At 46.4% G+C, this 25226-nt stretch overlaps 1 protein-coding gene across 1 annotated transcript in view; it reads left to right on the forward strand.

Annotated features, from left to right (window-relative positions):
• Window positions 1–25226, forward strand: part of LOC126188065 (RNA-binding protein Raly-like) — a 1094525-nt gene that overhangs the window by 375451 nt on the left and 693848 nt on the right. The gene's annotated exons all lie outside the window — the stretch shown is intronic.

Raw genomic sequence — 25226 nt, forward strand, 5'->3', positions numbered from 1 at the left:
GGTGGATTAGGCCTAAGGCAGCCCATCCCCTTAGTGCATCCCAAATAAGGCTGTATGGGATTCAAATAGGGAGAGCGAGCAGACCACGCCATGCGTGTAGTGTCTTCAGTTTCCAAGGAAACATCAGAGACTTTGTGGGGCGGCGGGTAGGAAACTTAATCGTTATTTGAATGTTCCTATTAATTATTCTGTCTTTTGCCGTTCTCAACACTGGCTCTCTAACTACAATATTGGCAACCAGAAAGTGATTAGCAAAACGTGAAGCCTGTAATTAGAATTCCTAGTGCCCACTTCATCTGAGAATACACATATAGTTACAGCTTATAGCTCTGAGAAATTAGGAGATTGACTGGGATCCATAATCAAAAATCGATTTTCTAAAACAGTTGAGTATATTCTCAAAGTCACAGATGAAAACAAAAGAATCCACACAATCTAACTAACAGAGCAGTTCAGAGTCTAATGCGCTGATGCAACTATAACTGTCCAAATTAAAGGTTTAAATGAATGCTCGCCATAATTTAATGAATATGCTCATCAAACGCCACGCTAAATAATGGTAGAATGTCTGTCCCGCGGCGGCGCGTGAAAATACGACATACGCAAACTGAAGATATATAATTAAAGTCATCCCAGAATTAACACTTCACTCGAAAATGATTTCATGGTTACGCGTATCCCGAGTAACTTATTACGGCATCCGAGGCTGTATATAGCAATGATACCGACGCGACGCGGCTCCCGACACAGATGGTGTGCTATTCAGCGTCTGGAGAGAACTGGGGCCTTGCTTCCTCTCGCAGCGTTCTTATATATAAAGCCGCGGTGCGGACGGCTAAGGGAACGCCTGATCAAATCGGCTCTCCCAACTAGCCGCTGGGCTAGTAACGCACCACTTTAAGTCATTGAATAAATCATAGCTTCTTTTGCTGATGGCCGATGAAGCTCTCAATTTAAATGTGCATTCAGCACACAGGTAAGTAATCATAATAAAAGTTTGACGTGGCTAAGTAAAATATTTTGGGCGAGAGAATTAATTTAATTACACTGCACGCAGTAGACGAGCTCTGAACTGGCCCTTTGGAGATACGCTATCGCTATAGTTTTATAGGTATTGAGTTGAAATTTCTCACATCTTTATGATTATAGCGGATCTCCATTCTACTTAAATATAAACATCCTAGCTTTATTTATTAGCCTTCTTAATCTATCTTGCTTCCTTACTTTTTAAGACAAAAACCAGAAAATCATGAATTTCCACTAAAATTTTAATTTGTGAAATCCAAAGTACTGTTTTTATTAAATTATTATGAAAGATGAATCTCCATATAAATTTATAACTCTCTAGCTCTTTTCTGTTGCTCCAATTATTTTTACAGAAAAACGTCCAAATTTCGAAAATGGTTAAAGTTATCGAACTGATATTCAACACACATTAATTTAGTATTACTCCTGACATGCTAGAAATGTTTTAGGTTATTTGCTTGATTTTTAAAGTATTGCGCAACATTTATGACGTCAGAGCTAGTTACAGCAGACTGGCTGGCACACAATGGAAAGACTGATGTGAATTTACTAGAGCGTGAGTAGGTTGCTCCCTACAACTTGCTCTCTATGAAGTCGAGCGTATCGTCCGCCAATACGAAGTCCGGGCGCACAGCACCTCGCAACAACCGTATATGATGTCGCAAGATCTCGGTACGTTACCTGACAGCATTTAAACCCTTCCGATTCTCCCGTAAAATTTCATAAAGAAGTGTTCAAGTGGTGAACATAGTTCCTGCCCACACCTTTAGCAATCCTCCTCGACATCCGTCGCTTTCCACAAAGTTCGGATCTCGAAAACGTGTTTCAGATTCCCTTCAGAAGTGAATCCGTCGGGAATCACTCTCCGGACCAAATTGGGAGTCATATGTGAGAAGAATATTGGCCCACTTTCCGACTGCCCTTTTGGCATGTTGACCATTGCACATTAGATGTTCCCTTTTGTGAAAACGCGTCAGAGGTACACGTACAGCAGGTCTCCAACAGTAAAGGCCATTCTGTCGAAGCCTTCTGTAGACATTTTTTCTCAATGCAGCACGTCCAGCGGATGCTGCGAGCTCAGATGACAGTTGCTGCACACTGATAAAGCGGTACCGTCGTGCCCGTGCAGCGAAATAATAGTCCTCTCTTCTGAAGTCACAGGCTGCCGGCCTTGTCCTGGTCTTCGGGATACGGTCTCGATCTCTGTAAACTGTCGTCACTTCCAGAAACAACCGAACAATTCATGTTAAGCCATCGAGCCACGTGAGTTTGCGACTGTCGTGCTTCCATTATTCCTATGGCCTTACAAAGCACAAAATCTAGTAGGCGTCTTCTGTGTACCGTAAAGCACCATCTGCGACAGCTGACACAGCGGCTGTGGATGTGGACTACCCGGCAAACAGTAGTCCGTTTGATAGTTGCCCTGACGTCATCGTTGGCGTGGGTTTCAGTTTACCGAAATGCCATCATCCGTGGAGAACACGTTCGTACGGATATCTTTGCAAAAACAGACATAATGTCTTATGGGATAACAGCAATCAGTGATTTTATAATGTTACTTAAAATCCGTCTTGATTGCAAATTTTTTTGTTCATATGACCGGTTTCGGTTCATTCAGAACCATCTTCAGATCTGATATTTCAGTTACAGGAGTAACCCGTCCAAATCCAGCAACTTTCACATGCTACGTCACATGACGTAGCATGTGAAATATCAGATCTGAAGATGGTTCTGAATGAACCGAAACCGGTCATATGAATAAAAAAAATTGCAATCAAGACGGATTTTAAGTAACAGTACGGATATCTGTTGACAGGTTGTATGATTACATAGTGAATTAGATACTGGATGGGGAAATAGCGGTTTGCAGTTTTAATTTTAGACCCTAGTCCATTTTCTCTCTCTCTCTCTCTCTCTCGCTCACTCTCTCTCTGTCTTTCTTCCTCGCCCTAGTCTTTCGCCCGCAGCCTGCCTCGCAAACGTATATGCAGCATGTATTTCACACACACAGACATGAAGAGTGCTCAGAAATAGTTTGAAATGTCTGTAAGTCTGTTGCTGTGTAGGTTTCACAGAGAAGTAATTGTTAAGAAAAAGAAATCGATACCTTCCCGAGTTAATTAGCATTGAAGTTAACCAGTCAGGTCGTTGCCCGCCAGATACAATTGAGGAATTGGGAGCCATAACGGCCCAGAGCACAGACACAATTTTTTTTAGAAAAATTGATCTTTCGAAAAATCAGGTTTATAGGAAACCACCAGTCTCATGGGTTTGATTGTTACCCAGGTCTCAACATCATATATTTCCTACAAGAATATAATATACTCACATTATGTTATGAAGTCTGCTTCCGTAGCTGACTGGTCCGCGTAGATGGCTGGCATTTGGAGAACCCGGGCTCAATTCCCGGTAGTGCCACGAATTTTTCCTGGGTGAGTGGACTGCTATGGGGCCTTGGGATGCCACCTGAGGAGCTACTTGTCCTAGCAGTAGCCGCTCCATGGGCTGGACTGGAAAGCCTGCAGTAGCCGAGCGGTTCTAGGCGCTTCAGTCTGGAACCGCGCGACCGCTACGGTCGCAGGTTCGAATCCTGCCTCGGGCATGGATGTGTGTGATGTCCTTAGGTTAGTTAGGTTTAAGTACTTGTAAGTTCTAGGGGACTGATGACCTCATATGTTAAGTCCCATAGTGCTCAGAGCCATTTGAACCCTTTTTTTTCATTTATAGGTTAGTGGCAACAGTGTTCTTTTGATTTTGTGTAGTTTGTAATTAATGTGAAACTAGAAGCAGGACATCAAGAACACTCAGTAAATGAACCAAATACACACACACACACACACACACACACACACACACACACACACACACACAATTATTATCCAACCCAAAAATTCATATTCCTGGTCATCATCGTCTCCATTATGCACATCGTCGGCTTGAAGTTCAGATAAAACTTTTTGTTCAGGCTTGAAATCTAGCAGCCCTGGTAAGTCTATGTGTTTCAAGTTACTAGTTAAGTTTTAGTATTTCCACTTACGTATTTGGGCACAAGATTTTGCAAGGCGTCTGCAGACTGTGGGGAAATAACAGCTTGTGGTCTTCCTCGATGTGACTTGAATATAATGATGGTTGGCTGGTTGATTTGGGGTAGGGGACCAAACAATTTGCTAACCATATATAATGGCGGCCTCCCATGCCACCATTGAGGGATATGTTACTTTAACAATTGATGGCACCCTGTTGAACATCTCATGATTGTAAAATTTCTGAAATGTACAGTGTTACTATGAACATCAACTTTTGACTTGCTAGTGAGATCGGAACACTCTTAAGGGTCCTGAAATCCGCAGTGTCCATTTTACACACTGGAATACTGAAAACCATGGAACGTGAGGCTACGGTGGGGCGTTGCTTGAAGAGTTTCCAACTTCTATTAAGAATAGGCGTGTGTGTCCAGTTATTGTTCCTAAAGTAATGAAAATTTGTGCTTTGGGCCCATAGGGAAGTAAACATAAGAGAAATGCAAGAGACTACTTTTAGAAAATGTTCACACACACGGTGCAGGGGTACAACACTGATAGAACTGGTTCACCGTACGATCAACAGACGTCGGGAGCTCCCATTCATGCTACTGTTGTTCTGGTCTTCAGTCCAGAGATTGGTTTGATGCAGCTCTCCATTCTACTCTAACCTGTGCAAGTTTCTTCATCTCGAAGTACCTACTGGAACCTAAATCCTTCTGAATCTGCTTAGCGCATTCATCTCTTTGTCTCCTTCTACGATTTTTACCCTCCACGCTGCCCTCCAATGTAGCATTTGTTGTAGATTGGCAAGACAGCCAACCCACTATGAGGGAGCCGAAAGGCACGCGTTTATGCTCACGCAGGCTGGCGTGAGGTCTGGAACAGGACACGGAAATGAGACTAGTAAAAAAAGTACGTAGCTGCTGGAATACTTAACTTTAATCCATAATTGGTGAACATCGCTCTTGACGGTACATGTTTTACAGCATCAATAGTAACTGGTAATGGCGCCTTGCTAGGTCGTAGCAAACGACGTAGCTGAAGGCTATGCTAACTATCGTCTCGGCAAATGAGAGCGTAATTTGGCAGTGAACCATCGCTAGCAAAGTCGGCTGTACAACTGGGGCGAGTGCTGGGAAGTCTCTCTAGACCTGCCGTGCGGCGGTGCTCAGTCTGCAATCACTGTTAGTGGCGACACGCGGGTCCGACGTATACTAAGGGACCGCGGCCGATTTAAAGGCTACCACCTAGCAAGTGTGGTGTCTGGCGGTGACACCACAGCATTCATGCTACAACTTCAAAATCGACGACGGTATGCTTAGGTCCTTACTGTTTTCAGAGCCTCAATTAGTGCCATCTGTTCTTATAGCTAGATGTTAGTGTACGAGACAGGTCAACCTCTGAAAAGTTCGATCCTTAATACCGCCCCATGTCCAATTTGTGTATCGCTCTCATTAATGGTGTTGGGAAATCAAATGAAGCACAAGTCTGGCGACAGCGTCTCTGGCGCACAACTTGAATTTGCTTATGCAATTGCCTGACTGGCTAACCTCGATGCTAATTAACTCAGAAACTGCACAACGTATCCAGTTGTTTTCTTAACAGTTATGTCTCAGCGGAACCTACGCTGCAACACACAAGCTTTTCTGCCCACCCTGTACATTTCACATACATTTAACATACACTCCTGGAAATTGAAATAAGAACACCGTGAATTCATTGTCCCAGGAAGGGGAAACTTTATTGACACATTCCTGGGGTCAGATACATCACATGATCACACTGACAGAACCACAGGCACATAGACACAGGCAACAGAGCATGCACAATGTCGGCACTAGTACAGTGTATATCCACCTTTCGCAGCAATGCAGGCTGCTATTCTCCCATGGAGACGATCATAGAGATGCTGGACGTAGTCCTGTGGAACGGCTTGCCATGCCATTTCCACCTGGCGCCTCAGTTGGACCAGCGTTCGTGCTGGACGTGCAGACCGCGTGAGACGACGCTTCATCCAGTCCCAAACATGCTCAATGGGGGACAGATCCGGAGATCTTGCTGGCCAGGTTAGTTGACTTACACCTTCTAGAGCACGTTGGGTGGCACGGGATACATGCGGACATGCATTGTCCTGTTGGAACAGCAAGTTCCCTTGTCGGTCTAGGAATGGTAGAACGATGGGTTCGATGACGGTTTGGATGTACCGTGCACTATTCAGTGTCCCCTCGACGATCACCAGTGGTGTACGGCCAGTGTAGGAGATCGCTCCCCACACCATGATGCCGGGTGTTGGCACTGTGTGCCTCGGTCGTATGCAGTCCTGATTGTGGCGCTCACCTGCACGGCGCCAAACACGCATTCGACCATCATTGGCACCAAGGCAGAAGCGACTCTCATCGCTGAAGACAACACTTCTCCATTCGTCCCTCCATTCACGCCTGTCGCGACACCACTGGAGGCGGGCTGCACGATGTTGGGGCGTGAGCGGAAGACGGCCTAACGGTGTGCGGGACCGTAGCCCAGCTTCATGGAGACGGTTGCGAATGGTCCTCGCCGATACCCCAGGAGCAACAGTGTCCCTAATTTGCTGGGAAGTGGCGGTGCGGTCCCCTACGGCACTGCGTGGGATCCTACGGTCTTGGCGTTCATCCGTGCGTCGCTGCGGTCCGGTCCCAGGTCGACGGGCACGTGCACCTTCCGCCGACCACTGTCGACAACATCGATGTACTGTGGAGACCTCACGCCCCACGTGTTGAGCAAATTGGCGGTACGTCCACCCGGCCTCCCGCATGCGCACTATACGCCCTCGCTCAAAGTCCGTCAACTGCACATACGGTTCACGTCCACGCTGTCGCGGCATGCTACCAGTGTTAAAGACTGCGATGGAGCTCCGTATGCCACGGCAAACTGGCTGACACTGACGGCGGCGGTGCACAAATGCTGCGCAGCTAGCGCCATTCGACAGCCAACACCGCGGTTCCTGGCGTGTCCGCTGTGCCGTGCGTGTGATCATTGCTTGTACAGCCCTCTCGCAGTGTCCGGAGCAAGTATGGTGGGTCTGACACATCGGTGTCAATGTGTTCTTTTTTCCATTTCCAGGAGTGTATTATGCCCACTCCCAGCTGCAAGGTTGGATGCCTCCTGGTGGCGTTGCGGGCACGTGATGCAGTAGGAAAAGTATGTAAGGCGAACACAGACGGATGGGTGATTATCCTAACGCCGATATGAGCTGTAAATGGAGAAATCCACTGAGATAAGCGACACTGCCAAAGGGCACATTATTACGCAGACCCTGTGAACGAGTATCTCGAAAACGGTGAAGCTGGTCAAATTTTCACGTGCTAGTGTTGTGAGCATCTACAGAAAGTGGCAGAATGGCAGTGGAACTACCACTGGGCGCCAAGTCGACGACTCTTCACAGAACAGTGGTTTTGGAGGCTTGTCTACTCTGTAAAGTTCGGATGGTGATCTGTGGCACCACTGACGAAAGAGCACAAATCTGGTGCATTGTATAAACTTGACAGCTTTCGGACTCCTCTAATACTAACCCTCCCAATGCGGATAACTGTAAATTCTTCACTCTCCAGTCTCACTAGAACCTGTTGACCCCGTGAGACAAGGGTAACTCACAGTGGCTCAACAGGTCTTTCAGACTGCTCATTTCCAAGAGACCCAACATCCGTTCAAAGCATCGGCGAACTATGGGGACTTCAACGCTGAAAAACGCACAGAAATAAACTGAAATAAATGAATACCTCTTCCGCTCACTTACGCCTATCAGGCGCAAATATTATAGAAACATAATGGAAAGTAGCCTATGGCACCCCGCTCAATCAGCAGGACAGAACAGATAGTTTGAATTGTGGAAAGGGACCAAAATTAGGGGCTGTCAGTTACACTCGTACATACTACTTTATTATTTGATCAAACACTACAAGATACGAATTTTTTTTTTAAAAAAAAACACACAACTTTAATCCTTGGGACATAATTACTGGCTGAAAGCCACTTTAATTTAAGAACGGCTGAAGGCCAAAAACTTTAAACGCAAGTATGATCAGAAATTTAAAAGGCAAGCCTTATCATAAAACAGTTCTTTAGTTAGGCTGCAGTAAACAAGTTAAATTCAAATCCGCTGAAGGCCTAACACTTGAAACTCCATAACATCATTTTTTTTAAATACCAAGGCCTCATGTGAAACAGTTCTTTAAATTAGGCTGAAGGCCTTAAGAGCAAAAGAACTCAAACTCAAAATCGGCTGAAGGCCCAAGACTTAAAAATTCAACAACATTAAAAATTTTTAAAATGCCGAAGGGCTTACATGAAACAGTACTTCAAACTAGGTTGAAGACCTTAAGAGTAAAACAGCTCCAATTTTTAAAAAAATGGCTAGAAGCCATGCAAGTACAAACAACAAGGACAAATTTTAAAAAATAGGGCAGTACCATCCGACGACAACCCAACCGTACGACAGTCAACGGACCCTCTGACAAGATAACTTCCACCTCGCCTGGCCAGGGCACAGCATGGAGTTCAACGGAACAATGTAGAAGATATTGGAGCCCACAAACAATCATACATGGAAGTGTCAATCTACACACCATGCTGGATAGCAACAACACGATGAGGAAACTACACTGCCTGGATTTTACGTCAATGGCCAGGGCGGGCAACCGGAACGTAATGGCCACAAGGCAGAAGTTTCCGCTGGTGCACTTCAATCCAAATAACCAAATACAGTGAAACTCCACCGGAGGTTTGCTAGAATTGAAAACCACGTTGTTGCTCACGGGAATATCCCGACAGCGGACAACGAACTCCAAACGACACAATGTGAACAGTCTTGACTTGCTGGTATGTTAAATCAAAACTCAACTTTCGTGCAAAGGGTCGGTGAGCCACGGACCTCGTAGCAATGGGAACAGCGCTACATGCTCCGACACCACGTAGAGACCGCCAGCGGGTCTGATCGAACTACAGACCGCCAGCGGGCCTGGCCGAACCACGCCCCGCCCAGTATTCCTCGCTGCTGCACGCCAACCGACCGACTCAGAGCCAGTACGCCGAGAACACTTAAATTAACTTGTCCGTCAAAATCACACAAACTACACACAGATTCACGAACACTTGCCTGAAGAACTAGACAACCCTAACGGCAGTGGCTGTACAATAACAAGGACGAATCACGAGTTGGCACACACTGCCGCCGGCCTGGGTGGCCGAGCCGTTCTAGCCGCTACAGTCTGGAACCGCGCCACCGCTACGTTAGTTAGGCTTAAGTAGTTCTAAGTTCTAGGCGACTGATGACCTCAGAAGTCTCATAGTGCTCAGAGCCGTTTCTGAACACACAGCCAATCCATAAGCGATCGCCAGCCAAATACACGTCGTCCGACAAGACGACCGACCGACGACCAACCAAAGTCGTCCCCATTCAAATCATGTGTCGGCAACCGTCGGGCGATTCATGGCGGTCCGGACTTCACTGCTGCCGCGCCGAGACTGAACTTGTGCCGCGTGCCAACTAAAAACACTGCCAGGTCCGAGCTAACTCACAACACGCGACGACCGGGAAGTAATAGCAGTCCAGCAAAGACAATACGGCAGCGCCTATACCGAGAAGCGCTGCTGCTGCCGCTCACGGGAAGGCAAGGCAGCAACTCAGTGACACCAGTGATTGAAAATTAACCTAACGAGGTGGCAGTACGGTAAAAAAAAAAAGATGTTAAATAAGAGATGTCATGAATACAAGCCACGCACGGCTCACAGCCGTAACATAAAATGTCTGAACACACTTTAAAGAAAAGAAACGCAAACAATGAGTAAAGATACGACAGTATAAATTGAAAGTGAAGTTCCTTCACTAAATTTAAATTCACAGTTAAACCATCTGACTAAAGCCCTCCAATACCTGGAAGCGTGTCTCAATTCAAGTAGCTGTTAAAACTTTGCTATGTCTCTGTAGCACCCTAACTTCCTCATTTGTTTCCCCGAAAACAAGTAACAGTAATAGTAAACTAGGGATCCTCCAATCCCTATTCATTCAGTGTCTCAGAATGAGGACACAAAGCGGCTGCCGACAAAATTAGGACATAATTTAAAACATTTTCAAAATATTTTCTCCCGAATACCCTACGAAATATAATGAAGGGACAAACGTTCATCGATTATTACACCTACATCTACATCTACATGTCTACTCTGCAATTCACATTTAAGTGCTTGGCAGAGGGTTCATCGAACCACAATCATACTATCTCCCTACCATTCCACTCCCGAACAGCGCGCGGGAAAAACGAACATCTAAACCTTTCTGTTCGAGCTCTGATTTCTCTTATTTTATTTTGATGATCATTCCTACCTATGTAGGTTGGGCTCAACAAAATATTTTCGCATTCGGAAGAGAAAGTTGGTGACTGAAACTTCGTAAATAGATCTCGTCGCGACGAAAAACGTCTTTGCTTTAATGACTTCCATCCCAGCTCGCGTATCATATCTGCCACACTCTCTCCCCTATTACGTGATAATACAAAACGAGCTGCCCTTTCTTGCACCCTTTCGATGTCCTCCGTCAATCCCACCTGGCAAGGATCCCACACCGCGCAGCATTATTCTAACAGAGGACGAACGAGTGTAGTGTAAGCTGTCTCTCTAGTAGACTTGTTGCATCTTCCAAGTGTCCTGCCAATGAAACGCAACCTTTGGCTCGCCCTCCCCACAATATTATCTATGTGGTCTTTCCAACTGAAGTTGTTCGTAATTTTAACACCCAGGTACTTAGTTGAATATACAGCCTTGAGAATTGTACTATTTATCAAGTAATCGAATTCCAACGGATTTCTTTTGTAACTCGTGTGGATCACCTCACACTTTTCGTTATTTAGCGTCAACTGCCACCTGCCACACCATACAGTAATCTTTTCTAAATCGCTTTGCAACTGATACTGGTCTTCGGATGACCTTACTAGACGGTAGATAACAGCATCATCTGCTAACAACCTAATAGAACTGCTCAGATTGTCACCCAGGTCATTTATATAGATCAGGAACAGCAGAGGTCCCAGGACGCTTCCCTGGGGAACACCTGATATCAGTTCAGTTTTACTCGATGATTTGCCGTCTATTACTACGAACTGCGACCTTCCTGACAGGAAATCACGAATCCAGTCGCACAACTGAGACGATACCCCATAGGCCCGCAGCTTGATTAGAAGTCGCTTGTTAGGAACGGTGTCAAAAGCTTTCCGGAAATCTAGAAATACGGAATCAACTTGAGATCCCCTGTCGATAGCGGCCGTTACTTCATGCGAATAAAGAGCTAGCTGCGTTGCACAAGAACGATGTTTTCTGAAACCATGCTGATTACGTATCAATAAATCGTTCCCTTCGAGGTGATTCATAATGTTTGAATACAGTATATGCTCCAAAACTCTACCGCAAACCGACGTCAATGATATAGGTCTGTAGTTCGATGGATTACTCCTACTAGTTAAACACTGGTGCGACCTGCGCAATTTTCCAATCTGTAGGTACAGATCTATCGGTGAGTGAGCGGTTGTATATGATTGCTAAGTAGGGAGCTATTGTATCAGCGTAATTACATTTCCGATACTCATACAGTGTCAGGCGTGACGTTTTAATTTATTATTTTCTTACAGCTAACTATTAGCAGCACGTTTTGCAGGTACAGATATAGCGCTGAATGTATCTACAAAATTACATCATTGTACCATCATTGTTCCACATATACACTCCTGGAAATGGAAAAAAGAACACATTGACACCGGTGTGTCAGACCCACCATACTTGCTCCGGACACTGCGAGAGGGCTGTACAAGCAATGATCACACGCACGGCACAGCGGACACACCAGGAACCGCGGTGTTGGCCGTCGAATGGCGCTAGCTGCGCAGCATTTGTGCACTGCCGCCGTCAGTGTCAGCCAGTTTGCCGTGGCATACGGAGCTCCATCGCAGTCTTTAACACTGGTAGCATGCCGCGACAGCGTGGACGTGAACCGTATGTGCAGTTGACGGACTTTGAGCGAGGGCGTACTTTGGGCATGCGGGAGGCCGGGTGGACGTACCGCCGAATTGCTCAACACGTGGGGCGTGAGGTCTCCACAGTACATCGATGTTGTCGCCAGTGGTCGGCGGAAGGTGCACGTGCCCGTCGACCTGGGACCGGACCGCAGCGACGCACGGATGCACGCCAAGACCGTAGGATCCTACGCAGTGCCGTAGGGGACCGCACCGCCACTTCCCAGCAAATTAGGGACACTGTTGCTCCTGAGGTATCGGCGAGGACCATTTGCAACCGTCTCCATGAAGCTGGGCTACGGTCCCGCACACCGTTAGGCCGTCTTCCGCTCACGCCCCAACATCGTGCAGCCCGCCTCCAGTGGTGTCGCGACAGGCGTGAATGGAGGAACGAATGGAGACGTGTCGTCTTCAGCGATGAGAGTCGCTTCTGCCTTGGTGCCAATGATGGTCGTATGCGTGTTTGGCGCCGTGCAGGTGAGCGCCACAATCAGGACTGCATACGACCGAGGCACACAGGGCCAACACCCGGCATCATGGTGTGGGGAGCGATCTCCTACACTGGCCGTACACCACTGGTGATCGTCGAGGGGACACTGAATAGTGCACGGTACATCCAAACCGTCATCGAACCCATCGTTCTACCATTCCTAGACCGGCAAGGGAACTTGCTGTTCCAACAGGACAATGCACGTCCGCATGTATCCCGTGCCACCCAACGTGCTCTAGAAGGTGTAAGTCAACTACCCTGGCCAGCAAGATCTCCGGATCTGTCCCCCATTGAGCATGTTTGGGACTGGATGAAGCGTCGTCTCACGCGGTCTGCACGTCCAGCACGAACGCTGGTCCAACTGAGGCACCAGGTTGAAATGGCATGGCAAGCCGTTCCACAGGACTACATCCAGCATCTCTACGATCGTCTCCATGGGAGAATAGCAGCCTGCATTGTACTAGTGCCGACATTGTGCATGCTCTGTTGCCTGTGTCTATGTGCCTGTGGTTCTGTCAGTGTAATCATGTGATGTATCTGACCCCAGGAATGTGTCAATAAAGTTTCCCCTTCCTGGGACAATGAATTCACGGTGTTCTTATTTCAATTTCCAGGAGTGTAGTTAAGGAAATATGACATTGCTTAGAATCATATTTATGCAGTACATTAAAATGGATCTGTATTCTGTAACACACCATTTACGTAAATTAGAAAATTGATACCATAATATTCGCATATAAATATACTGTTGGCTTAAGATTTAGTGACTTGCATTTTATAACTTGATTTTGCTGTGATCAAGCTCAGCAAAATAAACTGACACTATGTACTACTTGTCAATAACGTCTTACTAAAACATAGACTGAGGTGACAAAAGTCCCTTCATGCAACCTCTATAACCGTCCATAACAGCGGAAGTGTTGTAGGTGAAGGATTTTATGAGCGAACTGACCTCTCGATTATGTCTCATAAATGTTAGATGGGATTCATGTCGAGTGACTCATCTGACACGGCCACGGTTTTGCAGTCCAACCGATATGGCCAGGGGCCCAGGAGCGGCGGTGCAGGCGATGTCGCGCTGTTAGCAAAGTCACTCGCTTCTGCTGTCTGCTACCATAGCCCATTAACGGCAAACTGCGCTGCACTGTCCTAACGGGTACATTCGTCGTACGTCCCACACTGATTTCTGCATTTATTTCACGCAATGTTCTTTCTCTGTTACCTTTCACAACTCAACACAAACAACGATAATCTCGGCCGTTACGTGAAAGCCGTCGGCTATTGCGCTGCATGTTTTGAGACTTAGTGCCAGAAATTTGGTATTCTCGGCACACTCTTGACACTGTCAATCTCTGAATATTGAATTCCATAACGAAATCCGCAATGAAATGTGTGGTGTCACCGCCAGACACCACACTTGCTAGGTGGTAGCCTTTAAATCGGCCGCGGTCCCTTAGTATACGTCGGACCCGTGTGTCGCCACTATCAGTGATTGCAGACCGAGCGCCGCCACACGGCAGGTCTAGAGAGACTTCCTAGCACTCGCCCCAGTTGTACAGCCGACTTTTCTAGCGATGGTTCACTGACAAATTACGCTCTCATTTGCCGAGACGATAGTTAACGTAGCCTTCAGCTGCGTCATTTGCTACGACCTAGCAAGGCGCCATTACCAGTTACTATTGATGCTGTAAAACATGTACCGTCAAGAGCGATGTTCACCTATTATGGATTAAAGTTAAGTATTCTACCAGTTACCTCCTTTTTTTTCTGAAGTCTAAAATCCGTGTCCTGTTCCAGACCTCACGCCAGCCTGCGTGAGCTTAAACGCGTGCCTCTCGGCGTCCTGTCATAGTGGATTGGCTGTCTTGCCAATCCACAACAAAATGTCCCACACGTCCATCTCCAAGCAGCATTCCGCGTTCAACTCTGTTACTTCCCGTCGGACGGCCACATTCACGTCGGAAACATTTTCATATGACTCACCTGAGCACAAATGACAGGTCCTTCAATGCAGTGCCCTTTTATACCTTGTGTATGCGATGCCACTGCCATCTGCATATGTGCATATCGCTATCCCATACATTCATATAGCTATCTCAAGACTTCTGCAGCTCACTGTATAAAGAGCTTATCAGTTTCTTGGTTTACCTGTTTTAGTTTTGACTGTGGATCAATAATCGGAAATTAACAAAATCAACATAATCCCTTCTTCATCAACAAAGGTTTAACATACTTAACCTTAACTATTTTACACATTAACTTACCTACAAAGTATTCAAAAGGTTTAAACTGTTTTATACATAGAAGCTCGATTCTTTAAAGAATATGGAGTGGAGATTACAAGTGAATTGGGAATTGAAGACTGGATGTCTCAGGGCATCCTGACCATTTATTATAATTAATGAGCAAGGTACTGTCCAGTTCATTTTTATGTTTGTTTTGATTATCATTTATACCTCTGTTCTAAGTCATCTTCAGGGTCAAAATCCAATTCCTGAAAAGTGCAACTCGTCACCTGGGCCAAGATCCAGCTGAAACTACGGGTCGTGGGCAAATGGATAGGTGCATGGCTTCTTTCTGCTCACGAGCTGCGCTTCGCAGTAATTATGTCTTGAACGTGGGCACAACCCCACATTTCTTAATCCAAATAAAAGTAAGAAACGACGCAGACTTTTTTTTCTTCGTTATATGGAAAAACAAGAGCTTAAATCCCTCTGTTAGCGTTGTACGAGTAAATTGTCTGATACTGTATTGGCATTCAATACGGACGGAAAGTGTAGGGTCCAGGGGTGCCGACGTGTAGAAGGCTCTGGTATATTCCCAGGTTCCTCGCTTAAGACTGGTTCTCCAAATTTTGTAAATAGGTTTCTGCGAGATATTTGATGTATGCATCCGAGCGTTTACGTATTCAGATTTTTTTTGCAATTTCCGTGACGATCTGCTGTGAGTAGTGCAGACCTCTACCCAGTCCTGGTGCCATCCTTTGTGTACACTCAGTATCCTTTGTTCTATTTGCTATGGGTCCATAACAAGTGAGCAGTTCAAATGGCTCTGAGCTCTATGGGACTTTTGAGGTCATCAGTCCCCCAGAACTTAGAACTACTTAAACCTAACTAACCTAAGGCAATCACACACATCCATGCTCGAGGCAGGATTCAAGCCTGTGACCGTGGTGGTCGCGCGGTTCCAGACTGTAGTGCCTAGAACCGCTCGGCCACTCCGGCCGGCAAGGGAGCAGTATTCTCATGCGAATCACGCAGGTATTCTATAAGCAATCCTTGACATAGACCGACCGCGTTTCAGGGATGGTTTCTCCGTTAGGGCTAAGGCTGTTTTCCTGACCCATCAATCCACCTTGACGTTCGTTTAGAATGACCACACCGTTAACGACACTTTTGGTCCGTAACCTGTCTTTCTTACTTTTCAGCGGCACACAGCCACATTTGGCGAGAAATAGGCTAGCCTTGTTCGAAGAACAATGAGCACAACTGTTTTCCATCCTACGTACAGACGTAGGCCAAAAACATGAAAACACAGCGATAAATGAACGCTTGAATATAAACACATGTGTTATTGTATTTCACCACGGAGGTTACTGTGCAATGTCCTCAATACTACTACGTTCCAAGTATTAGTCGCGGTCAGAACTGCGTTCTGTTTAGTTGTGAGTTTGGAGCTAAGAGTATTCGAACGTGAGCAGATTCTTGGTGGTCGTATGGTAGGTACTCCCATAACCAAGATAGCCGTAGTGTTTAATATTTCCAGAGGCACGGTATCAAAGCTTTAATCCTCATATACAGAAAGCCAGAAAACATCATGCACTAAGTCACAATGCGGACGAAAGTGTATGTTGAGTGATAGTGACGGACGGTCATGGAAGACGATTGTGACGAAAAATAAGACGACACCTCAAAATTTCACGTCCGAAGTGAACGTAAGGACTCCCGAACCCTGTGAACTCCAAAACAATGCGAAGAGACCTCCAAAACCAGGGAACAGCGGGCAGGCAGGAATCCCAGAACAATTCATAGGTGATGCAAAAGCCCGTAACAGGAAAACCTGCTGCCGAAGTCATATAACGTGGCTTATGGATCAAAGGAAGAAAGCCATTTGGTCGGATCAGTTTCTGTTACCAGCTTCCGGGCTAGTTTACGTCCCAGGAGAGAAACATGGCGGGGGATCAGTGATGACTCGCGCTGTCATTCGTTGTATTCCACGAGTAGCATAGTTACTCTGCAAGATGGAATTACTGCTAAGGGTAGTGTGAGCATTTTCGCTGACCAGGTCCTTCCCATAAAACTTTATACCTCTGATTCTGTACGGAATCTAGCTGCAGTGCATTAAACGGCTTCAAAAGTTTTATTTCAAATGATTTAATGTATAAATCATTTGGCATTAAACATGTAGTACGTTTGTCACTGAATACACAAAACTCCATTTAGTTCTGTTTTATTAGTGTGGGAAGTGTCTTATTACACAACGGATGAGTATGAGCTGGGAAAATTTTCTCTCCGTTTTAAGAAGAGCTAGTTTTTCAAGAATTTAAATTTTTTGACGTCCTAACACATGAATTAAAAGCTATACAGTGAAATAATTTTGCAGGCGAGTGCAGTGATGTATGCGAAAACTGTTTGCAAAATCTGCTAAAGTGGTGTTAGTACGAAAGAAGTCATAAATTAAAACGTCATACGTAATGTTGAATTTGTAGTGTATGAAAAGGTAAAACGCAGTAAGCTACAAGCTATTTTCGCTCTATGTTTTTATAGGTGGATGTCAAGGAGAAGAAGTCTTGAAGAGGTTTTAAATTATTCGTCATGTGTGTTGGAAGTGGCTAGGAGCTCTCGTTCTCGAATAGTGGAAGATATGTGGAGTCTGCAAACTTTCTTGACCGCGAGAAATGTCACATATAATTCGTTGCATGTAAATTGAAAGTCGGGAGGGGAAGAAATTAAAGAAAAGCTGCATTGAAACATTACGCTGAATCATCGATGACGAATGAGAAGCCGGCCGCTGTGGACGAGCGGTTCTAGGCGGTTCAGTGCGGAACCGCGCTGCTGCTACGGTCGCAGGTTCGAATCCTGCCTCGGGCATGGATGTGTGATGTCCTTAGGTTAGTTAGATTTAAGTATTTCTAAGTCTAGGGGACTGATGACCTCATATTTTAAGTCCCATAGCGCTTAGAGCCATTTGAACCATTTGAACGAAAGAGAATGGGTACCGGGCTGGGATTCAAACCCAGGATTTCCTGCTTACCAGGCAGGTGCGTCAACCTCTGCGCCAGTAGGGACACAGCGTTGACACTTCTGCGATGACTACCTCGGCAAGCCTCACGGCTTTTACATACCCCCATCGAGCGCCGCCTATCAGCAGTCTCTGTCTGTTTCCTCCATGCTCGCTACTCTGAGGTTCCCACGGCAGGTCGAATGTTTTTGTGAATCCGCACTGAAGATGGTGGATCCGTCAGCCAGCTAGGCGAATGAAATACACTCCTGGAAATGGAAAAAAGAACACATTGACACCGGTGTGTCAGACCCACCACACTTGCTCCGGACACTGCGAGAGGGCTGTACAAGCAATGATCACACGCACGGCACAGCGGACACACCAGGAACCGCGGTGTTTGCCGTCGAATGGCGCTAGCTGCGCGGCATTTGTGCACCGCCGCCGTCAGTGTCAGCCAGTTTGCCGTGGCATACGGAGCTCCATCGCAGTCTTTAACACTGGTAGCATGCCGCGACAGCGTGGACGTGAACCGTATGTGCAGTTGACGGACTTTGAGCGAGGGCGTATAGCGGGCATGCGGGAGGCCGGGTGGACGTACCGCCGAATTGCTCAACACGTGGGGCGTGAGGTCTCCACAGTACATCGATGTTGTCGCCAGTGGTCGGCGGAAGGTGCACGTGCCCGTCGACCTGGGACCGGACCGCAGCGACGCACGGATGCACGCCAAGACCGTAGGATCCTACGCAGTGCCGTAGGGGACCGCACCGCCACTTCCCAGCAAATTAGGGACACTGTTGCTCCTGGGGTATCGGCGAGGACCATTCGCAACCGTCTCCATGAAGCTGGGCTACGGTCCCGCACACCGTTAGGCCGTCTTCCGCTCACGCCCCAACATCGTGCAGCCCGCCTCCAGTGGTGTCGCGGCAGGCGTGAATGGAGGGACGAATGGAGACGTGTCGTCTTCAGCGATGAGAGTCGCTTCTGCCTTGGTGCCAATGATGGTCGTATGCGTGTTTGGCGCCGTGTAGGTGAGCGTCACAATCAGGACTGCATACGACCGAGGCACACAGGGCCAACACCCGGCATCATGGTGTGGGGAGCAATCTCCTACACTGGCCATACACCACTGGTGATCGTCGAGGGGACACTGAATAGTGCACGGCACATCCAAACCGTCATCGAACCCATCGTTCTACCATTCCTAGACCGCCAAGGGAACTTGCTGTTCCAACAGGACAATGTACGTCCGCATGTATCCGTGCCACCCAACGTGCTCCAGAAGGTGTACGTCAACTACCCTGGCCAGCAAGATCTCCGGATGAAGCGTCGTCTCACGCGCTCTGCACGTCCAGCACGAACGCCTGTCCAACTGAGGCGCCAGGTGGAAATGGCATGGCAAGCCGTTCCACAGGACTACATCCAGCATCTCTACGATCGTCTCCATGGGAGAATAGCAGCCTGCATTGCTGCGAAAGGTGGATATACACTGTACTAGTGCCGACATTGTCCATGCTCTGTTGCCTGTGTCTATGTGCCTGTGGTTCTGTCAGTGTGATCATGTGATGTATCTGACCCCAGGAATGTGTCAATAAAGTTTCCCCTTCCTGGGACAATGAATTCACGGTGTTCTTATTTCAATTTCCAGGAGTGTAGCTTGTAGTTCCGTTGCCGTGTGTGTAGACTTTTTGCCGGGGCGTGAACTGCTATCACACGCACGAGCGAACGCTACAGACAGATCCTACTCTGTCCCTCCCAGGAATGGATCTCCAGAAAAACCAATGGAGTGTGATTCGTTAAAGCCTCTGACAGGCACTTAATTGTGAATAGCAGAGTAATCTGGTAGATGTAGATGTAGGAGTGTATTCAATCGCATCAGAACCGGACACGCCCGAACCGAAGAAAATCTCTGCGTAGGTGTAGAATTGCTGACGCCCCTGTTGCGACTGTGGAACCAAAGAACGATCAGCAACGCGCATCATATACGAATGCCCAACGAGAAAGTTCGGGGGAAAAAAGGTTCAAATGGCTCTGAGCACTATGGGACTTAACTGCTGAGGTCATCAGTCCCCTAGAACTTAGAACCACTTAAGCCTAATTAACCTAAGCACATCACACACATCCATGTCCGAGGCAGGATTCGAACCTGCGACCGTAGCGGCAGCGCAGTTCCAGGTTGTAGCGCCTAGAACCACTCGGATACTCCGCCCGGCGTTCGGGGGAACCACGAAGAGTTTCATCGATACTTCGCCTGCGGCAATGAGCTGCTTAAGATCGCTAGATACATACGTGTGATAATAAGATGAAATTACTTTGATATTGCAAATACCCGATCTCCTCTGACCTTTTCAGCGTTCTGTGATTTTACGTCTACGTGTAGGTGTCAGTGTGACGTTTACCAATTCGTAATTAACCATATTATATCTACATCTATATCTACGTATATACTCCACTAGCCACCGTCCGGTGCGTGGCGGAGGGTACCCTGTACTACTGCTTACCATTTCCTTTCCTGTTCCACTCGCAAATAGAGCGAAGGGAAAAACGACAGTCTATATGCCTCCATATGAGTCCTAATTTCTCGTCTCTTATCTTCATGGTCCTTACGTGCAGCTCATCTTGGCGGCAGTAGAATCGTTCGGCAGTCAGCTGCAATTGCCGGTTCCCTAAACTTCTCAATAGCGTTTCTCAAAAAGAACGTCGCCTTCCCTTCAGGGATTCTCATTTGAGTTCCTGAAGCGTCTCCGTAGCACTTACGTGTTGTTCGAACCTACCGGTAACAAATCTAGCAGCCGGCCTGCTTCGATGACTTCCTTCAATCTGACCTGGTACGGATCCCAAACACACAAGCTGTACTCAAAAATAGATCACACCAGCGTCCTATACGCGGTCTCCTTTACAGGTCAACGACTGTTTCCCAAAATTCCCCCAATAAACGGAAGTCGATTGTTCGCCTTCCCTACCACAGTTCTCCCATGTTCGTGCCACCTCATATTGCTTTGCAGTGTTACGCGCAGATATTCAAACGACTTGACTGTGTGAAGCATGACAGTAGTAGCACTGTCCCCGAATATTACAGGTTTGATCTTCCTACTCATCCGCATTAGCTTCTATTATTTGACACAAAGAGCTAGCTGCCATTCATCACACCAAATGGAAATTTAGTCTAAGTCCTTTTGTATGTTCCTGAAGTAACTCAACGTCGTCACCTTACCCCACACAACAGCATCAGCATCATCATCATCAGCATTAGATTGTTTCCCACTCTGTCCGCCAAATCATGAACGTAGACAGAGAACAACAGCGGTCCTATCATACTTCTCTGTAGCATTCCTCACGATACCCTTGTCTCTGATGAGCATTCGCCGTCGAGGACAACATACTTTGTTCATTATTTAATACGTCTTTGAGCCACACGCATATTTCTGAACCTATTCCATATGCTCGTACCTCCACTAACAGCCTGTCAAATGCTTTTGCAGAAATCTCGAAAATATCGAATCTGCCTGTTGCCCTTGATCGATTGTTCTCAGTATTTCGTGGGAGGAGAGCATGAGTGATGCTTCCTGAAACCATGCTGATCCGTGGACGTAAGCTTCTCTGTCTCATCAAAGTTTATTATTTTCGAACTGAGAATGTCTTCCAGGATTCTGCAGCATGCAGAAGTTAGCTATATTTATCTACATTAATCTCTGTTAGTAACAACATTTATTTATTGCTATATATATTATCCAAACATTTTAAAAAATTAATTTAAATATACGAGACGATTCTGTAGATGCGCCATCGGTATGATGATATATACTGGGTTACTTGCGATCCGTGAGTTACTCTGGGTCTAGCTTTAATACTTCATTTATTCCGATAAACTTCTCACTTGATATTATATCGGTTAATGAGGAGATTACGGTATGTCAAAATTTTGAATTTTTAAATTAGGTCAATTATTATATGAAATACCGAAAATCAAGTTTTTGTTGCCTTTGTAATGCCGAAGATGACCATCCTGGAATTTGGACAGGGTGACAGCGTGTTCGGCCTTTACTAGTCTGGATGTTGTAAAAATAAAATACAGAATATACAGATATGTGCTATAAGAACTGAAACGTCCAATTAGAAAAATTATAAATGACTGTGCAGATAAACCTCTTACGTTATTTGATTTTCAAACAGATGAGCAAAACTGAACGTTCTCAGACATTCTCTCTTTACTTATTCTGATCATCGCTAAACTGACAGACAATATTTTTAGCGCAACACAATCTGACTTTCAATAATCCCTACAAAAGAATGGACGTGACTAACAAGAACCTGTACCTGTCATGAATCACTTTCCTCACAAAAATCTTCGTTACTCGAACTACCGCAATACAGCGAGCGCCAATACTGCCAGCTGAATAAAAGTTTCTAACTACTGAAGTCACTAACTACTGATAGGCATAGTTAGCAAATGAAAGATTTTGATAGAGAACAAACAATGCATTTACCTTAATAGTGTTCAAATGTCGTAATATGTATATGAGTTCATGACATCCAGTCTTACAAATTTACTCTTTCTGATGGACACACGTCCAGATTATCCGCTCTCAAAATGATGCCATCTCTCTCCCCACGTCCACCACTACTGACGGCTCACCTCCAACTGCGCAACGCTACGCACTGTTCACACCTAACTGCCCAACACTACAATAGCAAATATTCCAACAATGCAAACCAGCCACAGACTGCACACAGCACAGTCAGTGATTTTCATACAGAGCGCTACGTGGCTTTAACAACATAAAAACATAAACAACCTACTTACAGATCTTACTTATAAGGAAGCTCGTAGACGTTAAATAAAAGCTTAAAAAACTTGTAATATCGAATTCCGGGTGAGTTTGTGCTCTTCCAAGTTGTCAACTAGTCGAGTACGCCAAAGAATTTCTTAATGTTATTAGTACTAGGTAACACTTACTCATAAAAACACTGGGAACACCGCTGCTTGTTGGAAGAAGCTTATAGGTTCGTTAAACGTCAGAAGTTTCTTATTTCGTGATAGTTTTTCTCTCTTAACTTTTATAAGCGCCAGCTGTAGAAATTTAGGCAGTAAATTAGTTTCTTTTTTCCCCTTTATGTACAGAGGGGCGGGAAGAAGTTCCCACCTCTACAGTGAGAATTCCCCGCACTCGCAGAGATGAAGTAGCGACAAATTTGTCACCTCGCGCGCCGGAATACCGCCTTAGGACGCCCACACCCCCATACGTTATCACCGCAGAGAATCCTCCTGGCGTCCATTGAGCACGACTTCCGAGAACCTCTCTCCGGCTGGCGGAGCGAAATCTGCGGCTGTATTCTGCGCTCGGTTGTGTCGGCTGCCGCGCGGCCTCTCGACTGCGGATATTGTCGCCGCCTGCACAGCAGACCAGATCCAAGCCAGCGGCAGCTGGGCGCCTCGCTCTTCTAAGCCGCTCACCGCACGCCCACTGTGCTCGCGAGTCCCCCCGCGCTGCCGCGAGTGAAACGGACACCGCGCAGCGGAACTGCTGAGAAGTGGCGCCCTAAAGTCGTTGGGACATGGGGATCCCTCCGGTGCGCCAATCCATTTACCGAGCGCGAAAGGACGCTAACTGGCGAGAAGCCACGAGCGGAAGAAAAATTCCACCGCTAGGTGCGGTTCATTTCTCTGACTGTTCATGTAAGTAATATAAAGTAATATACACTACCGGCCATTAAAATTGCTACACCAAGGAGAAAAGCAGGTGATAAACGGGTATTCACTGGACAAATATATTATACTAGAACTGCAATGTTTTTTACATTTTCACGCAATTTCGGTGCATAGATCCAGAGAAATCAGTACCCAGAACAACCACCTCTGGCCGTAATAACGGACTTGATACTCCTGGGCATTGAATCAAACAGAGCTTGGATGGCGTGTACAGGTACAGCTGCCCATGCAGCTTCAACACGATACCACGGTTCATAAAGAGTAGTAACTGGCGTATTGTGACGAGCCTGTTGCTCGGCCACCATTGACCAGACGTTTTTAATTGGTGAGAGATCTGGAGAATGTGCTGGCCAGGACAGCAGTCGAATATTGTCTGTATCCAGAAACCCCCGCACAGGACCTGAAACATTTGGTCGTGCATTATCCTGCTGAAATGTAGGGTTTCGCAGGGATCGAGTGAAGGGTAGAGCCACGAGTCGTAACACATCTCAAATGTAACGTCCGCTGTTCAAAGTGCCGCCAATGCGAACAAGAGGTGGCCGAGACGTGTAACCAATGGCACCCCATACCATCACGCCGGGTGATACGCCATATGCCGATGAGGAATACACGCGTCTAATGTGCGTTCACCGCGATGTCGCCAAACACGGATGCGACCATCCTGATGCTGTAAACAGAACATGGATTCATCCGAAAAAATGACGTTTTGTCTTTGGTGCACCCAGGTTCGTCGTTGAGTACACCATCGAAGGGGCTCCTGTCTGTGATGCAGCGTCAAGGGTAACCGCAGCCATGGTCCCCGAGCTGATAGTCCATGCTGCTGCAAACGTTCGTGCGAACTGTTCGTGCAGATGGTTGTTGTCTTGCAAACGTCCCCATCTGTTGACTCAGGGATCGAGACGTGGCTGTACGATCCATTACAGCCATTCGGATATGATGCCTTTCATCTCGACTGCTAGTGATACGTGGGCGTTGCGATCCAGCACGGCGTTACGTATTACCTTCCTGAACCCACCGATTCCATATTCTGCTAACAGTCATTGGATCTCGACCAACGCGAGGAGCAATGTCGCGATACGATAAACCGCAATCGCGATAGGCTACAGTCCGACCTTTATCGAAGTCGGAAACGTGATGGTACGCTTTTCTCCTCCCTACACGAGGCATCCACCAGCCAACGCCGGTCAACTGCTGTTTGTGTATGAGAAATCGGTTGGAAACTTTCCTCATGTCAGCACGTTCTAGGTGTCGACACCGGCGCCAACCTTGTGTGAACTCTCTGAAAAGCTAATAATTTGCATATCATAGCATCTTCTTCCTGTCGGTTAAATTTAGCGTCTGTAGCACGTCGTCTTCGTGGTGTAGCAATTTTAATGGCCAGCAATGTAAGTGCATGTTCTCCAGGGCAATGGTTGTGTGGAAATCTGTGGTCGTATTAACTCGTTAAATACCAACGTTTTTCTGTGTTGCCTGATTGACATACAGATGAGGAAAAGGAATTTAAAATATAAAAAATACCATAACCTTGAAATAAATGATTTGTTTTAATCGATCCCCAAACGGGGATTATGGCATATGCCACTCTCTTTTTCCATTTTCTTTTATTTTTTGTGCCAGAAAACAAAACAATCATTGTGGATTCCAATATTGCACACAGAATATTTCCTCACTTTTTTCTAGCAAATTCCACATTTTCTTTGTTTCCCCAGTGTTGTGCGTTC

This window comes from Schistocerca cancellata, chromosome 5 (assembly GCF_023864275.1).
Source record: "Schistocerca cancellata isolate TAMUIC-IGC-003103 chromosome 5, iqSchCanc2.1, whole genome shotgun sequence".
Lineage (NCBI taxonomy): Eukaryota > Metazoa > Arthropoda > Insecta > Orthoptera > Acrididae > Schistocerca > Schistocerca cancellata.